This window comes from Meles meles, unplaced genomic scaffold (assembly GCF_922984935.1).
Source record: "Meles meles unplaced genomic scaffold, mMelMel3.1 paternal haplotype, whole genome shotgun sequence".
Taxonomy (NCBI): domain Eukaryota; kingdom Metazoa; phylum Chordata; class Mammalia; order Carnivora; family Mustelidae; genus Meles; species Meles meles.
In genome coordinates, this window is record NW_025721213.1 from 75,884 (window position 1) to 86,590 (window position 10,707).

General features: G+C 39.6%; 1 pseudogene; it reads right to left on the reverse strand.

Moving 5' to 3' along the window:
- Positions 1-2,314: 2,314 nt before the first annotated feature.
- Positions 2,315-3,496, reverse strand: LOC123936117 (annotated as a pseudogene).
- Positions 3,497-10,707: the final 7,211 nt, after the last annotated feature.

Consider the following 10,707-nt stretch of genomic DNA (forward strand, 5'->3'; position numbering starts at 1 on the left):
GCCTGCTTCTCTGCCTACTTGTGATCTCTGCCTGTCAAGTAAATAAATAAAATCTTTTAAAAAAAATTAAGCTTCACTCTTAATCTTACAAAACAAACTGGGGGTTGCTGGGGGGAGGTGGGATTGGGAGAGGGGGAGCGGGCTATGGACATTGGGGAGGGGAGGCGAACCATAAGAGACTATGGACTCTGAAAAACAACCTGAGGGTTTTGAAGGGTCAGGGGTGGGAGGTTGGGGGAACAGGTGGTGGGTGATGGGGAGGGCACGTTTTGCATGGAGCACTGGGTGTTGTGCAAAAAGAATGAATACTGTTACGCTGAAAAAATTAATAAAAAGGGAAAAAAAATTAAGCTTCAAAGAAGAGCAAAATCCACTTTCTGATTAAATGTCTATACATATAGACTTTTGAAAGGTGATATACATATTTTATAATGTAATTAAATGAACATTTAAATACTGAATAAATGCATGCTATGTACACATTTTTAAATCAGAATCATAAGCCTTATTTGGATTCAGAATGCATCATAAGATTAGATGTAGGCTCCTTATCAACTGGAATGTACATAGGTCTCATTCCAAGGTGTATGCCTGAGGCAAGGAAAACACCCAATATTTGTAGAATTAGATTAAATAATGTTCAAAATGACATATCAATCCATTTAAACATGTTAAGTAGTTCAAAATCATCTAGTCAACATGTTTCTACCCTGTAATAACTCTTTTTTTAAAAGACTTTTTATTTATTTATTTGACAGACAGAGATCACAAGTAGGGAGAGAGGTAGGCAGAGAGAGAGGAAGGGAAGCAGGCTCCCCACTGAGCAGAGAGCCCAATGTGGGGCTCGATCCCAGGACCCTGGAATCATGACCTGAGCTGAAAGCAGAGGCTTTAACCCACTGAGCCACCCAGGTGCCCTCTAATAACTCTTTATGGAACTGTTGTGTTGACATGACATTATACAAGTCAGCAACTTTTCAACCACACTGATCACCTGAGACTACATTTGAAGTACTACATTTATTATTAAAAAGTAGTACATTTATTATAATAAAGCTGACACTAGGGGCGCCTGGGTGGCTCAGTGGATTAAGCCGCTGCCTTCGGCTCAGGTCATGATCTCAGGGTCCTGGGATCGAGCCCCGCATCGGGCTCTCTGCTCCGCAGGGAGCCTGCTTCCTCCTCTCTCTCTGCCTGCCTCTCTGCATACTTGTGATCTCTCTCTCTGTCAAATAAATAAATAAAAAAAATAAAAAATAAAAAAATAAAGCTGACACTATGACTAAATGCTTGTGTACCCTAAAATTCATATGTTGGAGCCCCAAATCCCTCAATATGATATAATTTAGAGACTGAGTCTTTGAGAAGTAATTGCATTTGAATAACTTCATGAAGGTGAATCCCTCATGATGACATCGGTATACCTATTAGGGGATGAGGGGCCCAGAGACATTTAATTATGTGACTGGAAAACAGTTCCAATGGTTCCTGCCCAATTAAACCTGAAATTCTAAGAAGGCTCTCAAATCTGATCTTTGATCTTTTTTCACCTGCTTTCTCTCTTTCTTAGTCATCAAAAAAAAAATAAAAAGTAGAAAAACCTAACATGTAGAGTTCTGTAGATTTTTTTTATCTCATGATTGTCCTCAGAACCAATGCAAAGACAATTCCTGGACAGTAAGAATCAATAAGAACACAATTACCAGGCCATTTTTTTCTACTTCAAATATTAACTAAAAAGTACTTGAGAATTGGGATAAGAAATAAGAATTCAAGGACATAGCAGGTTTTAATCCTCGATTTTTTTTTTTTCAGGTGAAATCAGGCCTTTATTTCAACAGTACAAACTCCGTTTATTTGTGTGTAAAGTGCCAGTTTTATATACAAATCAGTAAGTAAACTTTAATATCTGCTTTGAAGCACCGAGACTGAAGCCTCCGGAGGACCTCGGAGTAACTGACCCATCCTGCGGGGTCTGACTCACTCCAGGGCCCCGAACTTTGGGCCCCGACTGCCGCCGGGAGCCACGGTGCACTCACGGATGGCAGCCTGCCTGCAAACGCCAAACACGGCCACGGTCTTTCCTACCAATCCGAGTAGCTTCTGTCTAAGCTGCTTTCTAGGTGAGATGACTAGCATCACTAATCAACAGGCTTGCCTATGAGGTAGCTACACAGTTTTAACAACACTATTGATGAACATTATGGATAATTCATGGTGTAGCCGGTTTGATACACTTCAAGTGGCTGATTTTTTTTTTTTTATGAGAAAGGGGGGTGGGGTGTCAGCAAAATAAGAGCACATCTTCATTCACTTAGAAGTCAGCATCCAAGGTAAAAGAATTCTCTGTTGGACTGGACATCACTCCCATCCTCTGATACTCACCTACTCTTGTCAAAGAAGTTAGTCTTCCCTTCCAGTGAAATATTCTCCATAAAGTCAAATGGATTTTCTACTCGGAAAACCTTGCCAAAACCCAGCTCCAGCATAAGCTGGTCTGCCACGAACTCAATGTACTGCTTCATTAACATGCAGTTCATCCCAATGAGCTCACGGGCAGGGCCTCCGTGAGGAACTCCTGCTTTATCCGAATGGCATTGATGATTATTTCTCTCACTCTCTGCTTGGAAGGTTTATGGACCAGGTGTCTGAACATCAGGCAGGCAAAGTCACAGTGTAAACCCTCATCTCTGCTGATAAGTTCATTGGAAAACGTGAGGCCAGGCATCAGGCCATGTATCTTGAGCCAGAATATTGACGCAAAAGAACCCGTGAAGAAGATTCCTTCCACAGTGGCGAAGGCCACAACCCATTTTCCATAGGTTGCCTCTTTGTCCCCAATCCAATGCAAGGCCCAATCTGCCTTCTTCTTTACACCAGGCATTGTCTTGATGGCGTTGAAGAGAAATTTCCTTTCTTTGGAATCTTCAATGTAAGTGTCAATGAGGAGACTGTACATCTTGGAATGGATGTTTTCCATGGCAATTTGGAAGCCACAGAAACAGCGGGCTTCTGTGATCTGAACTTCTGGGCTAAAGCGCTCCACCAAGTTTTCATTGACTATGCCATCACTGGCGGCAAAGAAAGCCAGAACATGGGATATAAAGTATCTCTCCTCAGGCTTCAGGGAGTCCCAGTGCTCAGTGTCCTTGGAGAGATCCACCTCTTCGGTGGTCCAAAAGGAAGCCGCAGCTTTCTTACACATCTGCCAAATATCATGGTCCTCAATAGGGAAGATGACAAAGCGACGAGGGTTTTCTCGCAGCAGTGGCTTGTCCTCCATGCTGGGGCCAAGTACCTCAGTTTTCGGCTCTGCGGGCTCCTGGAAGATCCTCCTGGCGGTCTTGCTGGCCAGAACGCGGGTCCCGCTAAGACTCGGGGGCATGTTCTCCTTGTCCGCCAGGCTGAGCCCCTTGAGGGGCGAGAGCTGGAGCTGCTGCTGCTGCTGCTAGGGGTCCATGATGGTGGTGAGCGGGACAGGGACGGAGAGCATGGCGGTCGCGAGGCGGGACGGCAGGTGAGGCGGCCCGCGGGTCCTGGGCTAATCCTCGATTTTTAATCTATATGAGGTAAAGAACCTTAAATATATGAAACAACTAGACAAAAGTCTCTAGTTCTCTGACAGAGTGTTAAGTGGTAGAGTGTTAGACATCCTGTAACTATTCAGAAGAGGAAAAGAGAAATGTCTCATAAGGCTGTGTTGGTATTAAGTACCACATGAAAGACTACATTTCTGTCCAAACAGGACAAAGCATGAGAAACACAAAAACCCCATTCCATATATCAAATGACTTGCCAGTTAAAGTCAAGCCCTCACAATCACATAAACACTGATTTCTTTATTTCAATTAATTTCTTTTAGACAATAAAAATATGAAGAAAAGAGATGATGTTCAATGTATTGGTTTTCCTCAATGTTCTCTCTGCTGAGTTCCATGAGATAGCTTGCACAACGTAGCAGGAACGAGGCTGCTGTTGTGCTTAGTAGCTCTAACAGTCTCCTTTTTAAAGTTTAGTATGTCCCTATTCTTTAGGGTGCTTATATTAAGAGAAATAATACAATCAATATTCCCATCTTATTATTTTTTTCCTAGAACAATGGGTTTTCTATGAAACTTCATTTATTTAAACTCATATTAGACAGGTATACCAAAGTATACAGATTTCTGAATCTAGGGGAAGAATACTATCTTCCTTCTACTGTCCATGAAAATACCACTCTAAAAACTTTTGAATACACTAGTAACAACAACTAACACATGTTGAAGGCTGTACCAGGAACAGGTACCAGGAACTCCTCTAGTTACTTTCCCATAATTACTTCATTTAACAACCAAAACAACCCCATAAAGTAAAGGTTAATCCTGCTCAATGCCAAAGGCCTAGGAAGTAGTGGATCCTGGACACAATCCTAGGAGTATGGTTCTAGAGCCCATACTCTTAAACTACTTTACCCCCATTATCTTGACAGCATCATTATACTAAGCTGCTCATCCAAAACTGCATAGGGACTGAATTCTTTTTGTTCTGGGACTTCACATGTCTTTTTTCTAACCTGGTATCTATCCAGCTTTCCATTAACATATATACCCAATCAAAATTGAGCTTATAGACTTGATGGGGGGGTAGTTCAATGTTGTTAAGTAAGCTTTGGGGAAAAAAAAAGTGCCAGGAGGAAATCACACAGCTAAGATCTGCACAACATTTATAACATTTAAGCAGATAAGAATTAGGAACTATAAGACTTTAAAATTCACACTGGCAGGAAGCCTCAATCAGTGATGATAAAAAAAAATGATGCAAATTTAAGTGGATTAAATAGAAAGAAAAGAAAACTCATTTGGGGGGGAAATCTTTAATCAAGCCAAAGTGGTGAAGACAATAGAGATTGATGATATAGAAATGGTTAATATTTTTATATCTACTGAGATCAGCCCTATTCAGGTGATATTTTTTCTCCAATTTCTCTAGTTCTTGATAACTGAACTCTGGTAAGCCTATCATAGTCTGGTAGGACTGAGATGAAGTCCACATAAAGAATGAATTTTTTTTTTAAGAAAAAAATTTATCTAAATAGGCTCAAACTTGAGAGCTAGAAAGGAGTTTATATATCCTCCAACCACATCAGGAAAGAAGTGAGACCAAAAGAGGTTAATTAAACTTCCTCATGGTTACTCAAAAGTTAATTAATGTAAGCTTGAGTTAGTTATGTCATGACAGAAGTCTATAGTGAGGGGCGCCTGGGTGGCTCAGTGGGTTAAAGCCTCTGCCTTCAGCTCAGGTCATGATCTCAGGGTCCTGGGATCGAGCCCCGCATCGGGCTCTCTGCTCCGTGGAGAGCCTGCTTCCTCCTCTCTCTCTGCCTGCCTCTCTGCCTACCTGTGATCTCTGTCTGTCAAATAAATAAATAAAATCTTAAAAAAAAAACCAGTAACAGATTAAGGTGAAAGGGCATACCTATGGCATGCAGACACCAAGAAGACTAAACTGTTTAAAAAGCAAAAGACAATGAAAGTTAAGATTAACAAAGCACAAAGCACTAGGAAAATTAAAATGCAAAGATGGGGACCCCATTAGCTGGGAGGGAATATGATGCCCTCAATGAGTCTGGACGTGAGGTTGTTGACTGCAGAAAGTCCCTGGTGAAAAGGAAAAGGAGACTGAGATTTGGCTGCAATGTGGGCAACAAAGAATAAGGGTATGAAAGTACAAAAGGTAGAAAAGATGGACTTCAATGCATGTAAAAATGGGGGTCAATGTGATGTAATAAGCATTATCTTAGAGAAGCAGCACCCTGACAGTAAACGGATTACTGCCATGAGGCTGAAGTGCCAGAGACAACATAGTTGGGGGTGGGGGGTGTCAGGAAACAAGCTCCAGCTGGGTTCTTGATAATGATATTCTGTTCCACTCAGCCACTTTCTAGGAAAAAATATTTTCTAATTCTCCATTGTCATTAACGAAAAGCCAAAGTTTAGAGACTGTCTTTTTGAAACTCAGTTTTTACCATGTTCTAGTTAGTTTTACTAAGAATTTTAGTTTCCTCAAATCTCCTCTGACTCAAACATTCACACTATTTTGATATACACACGTATCTATAAACATATGGGTAAATTAGACTATGACATTAAAGGAAGATTATTGCCATCATATTTTACATTTTCCAGGTATGATCTCAAGTGACTATGCTGCTTTAATAACCTTCTTCATTTGTAGCCTTGGGTTACTCCTTCATTTTGTCAGATTAAAATGTGGTGTCAGTACTTAGGCTTCATTTCAAATCAAGTCAATGTTTATTTCACATTCAATTGGTTAGTCTTTTTACCTCGAGTTTACTACATAGAGCATATCAACAATCACAGTAATGCGCTATACTAAATTCCAATTCAAAAGCATTTAAAATTTAATAGGCTATTAAATTGTTACAACTTAGATTTAAAGGAGTGTGCAACTGGAAGAATTTCTGGATGTTTTTCTGATAATACAATGGCTTATGACTACAATTTATTTATAGCTTACTCCATGCCAGGCCTAGTGGTATACATCCTACGTTTGTTACATCACTTAATACTTCAAACAACTCTGTGAAATGCTACATATTTTTCTTCATATTTTATAGGTAAATATACTCAGTTATTATTGTTCAGAAAGTTGTATGTACAGGCAACATTCTGAGCACTTTGAGTGTTCTGTGACATAAGCGTCACAAAACAAACAACAGAGGTAGGTTATGTTTTCCTCTTGTTTCACTGAGATGAATACAATTTAAGTAAGTAGAATAGTTATTAAGCAGCAGGTCCAAGCTCTCAGAATTTTCTTTTTTTAGCTCATAGAACTTAAGTAACTTTCTGAATATACCACAGAGCTTAGACTTAGATAGATGTACACTGACTTAGAGGCTCTGGTATCAATCACTATGGCAATTGTCACTTCATCTGACTCTTGTCTCTACGCAGACAATTTTCAGACCATTCAGAACAGGGTGAAAACTCGATTAATTTATACAAGATATGTTATAACATCCTATAACTATTATTTGATTATATCAAAACAATTTTAGCCAGAGTTTATACACATAAATACACACACAGACACACACACACAATAATAATTTTTGTCATTAGGATTTAATATCCTGAAGGAATTTTCTTTCATATTAGAGATTCTCTGACCTTTCTCTGTCTCCCTATGACAACTGTGACTTTAGCTTAAGGTTCTAAAACAAGGTTATGTTAGAAGAGCTGAAGACAAGAGCAAATTTTTTTTCCAACCGTCTCAAAACAACACTACAAAAGAACTTCCATAAGAAATGACACACTTGTAACTTGTTACTCCACAATGATTCTGCAAGTATTTACAAAGTATCTATTAAATGGTATTTTGAATACCATGGATATAAATACAGTCTCTTAAGAAAACCAATATTGAGATGGGAAAAGAAAGGTATAATGGAATATACACATGCGACTACTTATAATTCAGTCTACACATGTACAATAGCAAACTGGTTAAGAAGGAAGATTCTGAAAGTGAATTCTTAAGTTTGAACGATAACTCAGGCCACCTCCCTAGCTGGGTAAGACTGAGAAGCTTACATAAACTCTGTACTTGAGTTTGTTCATCCATGAACTGAGGGGTAAGAGTATTTACTGTATTAGGTGGTTTCGAGAATTAGCCAAGATAATGCCAGTGTCTGACAATAACCACCTAATGTATCCTACATATTATCACAGGATGTGCTAAATTGTACGACTAAAGTCCTATGGAAACCCAGAATAAAGTTGAACCTTTTCTTTCTAGGGAAGACAGATGGACAGTTAGGGAATTTTTTGCAGAGTTCTACATTAGTCCTGTGTCTTGATTTGGTTGTCTGCAAATGAAAGCAGAAATACACTCTAGGGAGAGGGAACCACCTAACCAAGGGCATGAGTGGAAACATGTGGTCGACTGGTGAAGTGGCCATGCTCTAATAAGGTAGAACATAGGGTTTGGGGTTTAAAAGGTAAGGCTGAGAAAGAAAATGAAAGAAGTAGTAGTAAGAGACAGATTATAAAGACAAAAGAAACTAAAAGAAAGAAGCTATCAGTGTCTACCAGCAGGAATCCTCTACTGTCAACTGAGTTAGTAGACGCTAAATGATACAAGGGGAAAGGCCAAATAAGGGCCCAGATAATGAAGCAATTTACATATCTCCTAATATTCAACATAAAAGCATACTGTGCACTTCAAAAAAATAATATAATGGCTTCAATGAATTCTGTGCCTCTGCATTAGCATGGGTAATCAGTGGTGAATACAAAGTAATTCATATCATTAATTATAAATAGCCCATTTTGAAGAAGTAAGCTACAACTGTGCATTGCACTTAATTTAATCAAGCATGGTACACGTTACTAATTAAGTTGAGAGTAACTAACACAAGTGTTCAATTTCAAAAGAAATAAGGACTGGAACAGATGATATATCAACCCAATGGTGATTGACTTTGTTTTATATTCAATCAAAATTATTATATCATAGTTAACTTCAACCATTTTCACCATAATTTTACAAAGCATTTCTTGAAGAAGTAGAGATTATTCAAAAAGTTAAATATTTGCAAAGGTCCCACAGGCAATACCCTATAGCAACATTTCACACTTTTGTACTAAAATGAAGTCATGAAAATGAACTTTCCTAACACTAATATATAATATAGACTATGTATCCAGGTACTTAAATTTTATGAGCTTGAGAATATTGTACAGGTGAGCTCAGAAGATTTCAGCAAAGAAATCCTACCAGACACTTTTTCTAAACAGAAATCAATGGCAACACATGGATCATATGTAAATCAACTCAGTATCTTATGAAGCCAATCAACATTGTTTTCTTCCTATGGATTTTGCTCACATCATTAAATTCAATGAGTATTTTCTAGATTTCTCTTTCGTTCAGGTTCCACTATTGCTACAGAATGCAATGGTACTGAAGAGGACTATATTGAGCAGGTGAAAGCTAGATACATCCTTTTTTAAGAACAATGAAAACCTTTTTAGTGACCAAATTGCTAAGTGGATTAGTGAACTAGTGACTGATAAAGACTGCCTTCAGAATCATGTCAGTTTTCCATTTCCCAAGTTGAGCTACTTGTCAATGTTTTGATTTGCTATCTTTGTAGCAGAGACATCCAAAACACTGTCTTCTGCAAATAACTGAATTTATTTTTCTGCAAGACACATTATGTGCCATATAGACCTTGGACAATTTCATGTTACTCATGTCCTTTACTACAGCTATTTATAAGGATGCTCCCAAAAAAGGCTGATCCTGAAGGAAATCCTAAAAGTAAAAATGAGAATGTGAATAATATAAACTTCCTAATAATTGTGGTGAATACTTAAGCTGTACAGTTTTGGATTCCATGGGGATATTTCAATTCAGTAGATTTCTCTATAATACAATCTTCAGAGTGTTAACTGACGTTCTCATCTGTGTTATGTTCTCAGACTGTAGCTAAAACATTTTCCCCAACAGGTGGTCAGTTGTATGCCAACTACTCATGTCTACCACTGTTAACAAGGTATGCTAATTTGGTCAAGGTATTCAAGATAAATAGAGTATGCAGGATTTTTATGTGGGGAGGAAACCACTGGTGTGATGGAGGGCAGAAGAGAATCTTTCACACTGCGGAGCACACAGAGAGGATGAATCCCAGTGATATTTGCCTGTGAAAACAGGAGGGGCCAAATTGTGGGTTCCTGGGGAGCTCAGAGGACATTACTAAGCAGAGTCCCTGCCCTTAAAGACATAGTAGGACAAATAACCTATGCAGATACAGCCTATAAGCAGCAGTTTGAAAAATGCTGGGGGTTGGGGCAGGGGCAGGGAGAAGGCAGCAGATGGGAGGGAGAGGGATTTGCTCATCTTAGAGCATGGCCCAGAGAAAGAAGGATCACAGAGAGAGCCCTTCAGGAGCAAAGGAGCTGGCAGTTGCCATTTTCCCCACCCTCATCATAAACAACCACCAACTCCAGGAATTAACCACAACACTCATTATCTAACTGACTTGCACCAAGCCGGCCCCCCTCCCCACCAAGGCTTTCACAGTCATGCTCCCCTTAGTCCTGGTGCTGCAGATCCCACCCTCAGGAGAGCAATGCAAACCCTGCCAACATATGTCCTGACCCTTGTGTTTTGTGGGACTTTACTTTTGGGGGTGCTAGGTCTCCTTTAGCAAGCAGAGCACCACACAACTTGTTAAAATGCACCCCACCACCCCTGCTCAGGACCAGACATTGCCCATGAGAGGCAAAGAGAGCCTCTTCAGACAACTGGAAAGGAAAAATAGACCAAGACTCAACAGGAGAGCAGACATAAGACATAGGAGATGCTCCCTGAAGTGCCAGGCCCTGGAGAACAGGCTACACTGCTCTGCAGGGCACTACAGGACTCCTTCTTCATAAGGCTGTTATCATTAAGGACAAGAGAAATAGCTGAATTCCCTAAAAAACAAAACAAAACAAAACAGAAACAGAAAGTCAGACAAGAGGAGCAGACAGAGAAATAGCTCCCAAATGAAGGAACGGAGCCAAACTATGGCAAGGGGCCAAAGCAAAACAGTTATAAGTAATATGCCCGGTAGAGAATTTAACGTAATGGTCATACCCCACCTATACACTGCCTTCAAGAGGCTAATTTCAGAAAAATGATCATGAAGATACTCAC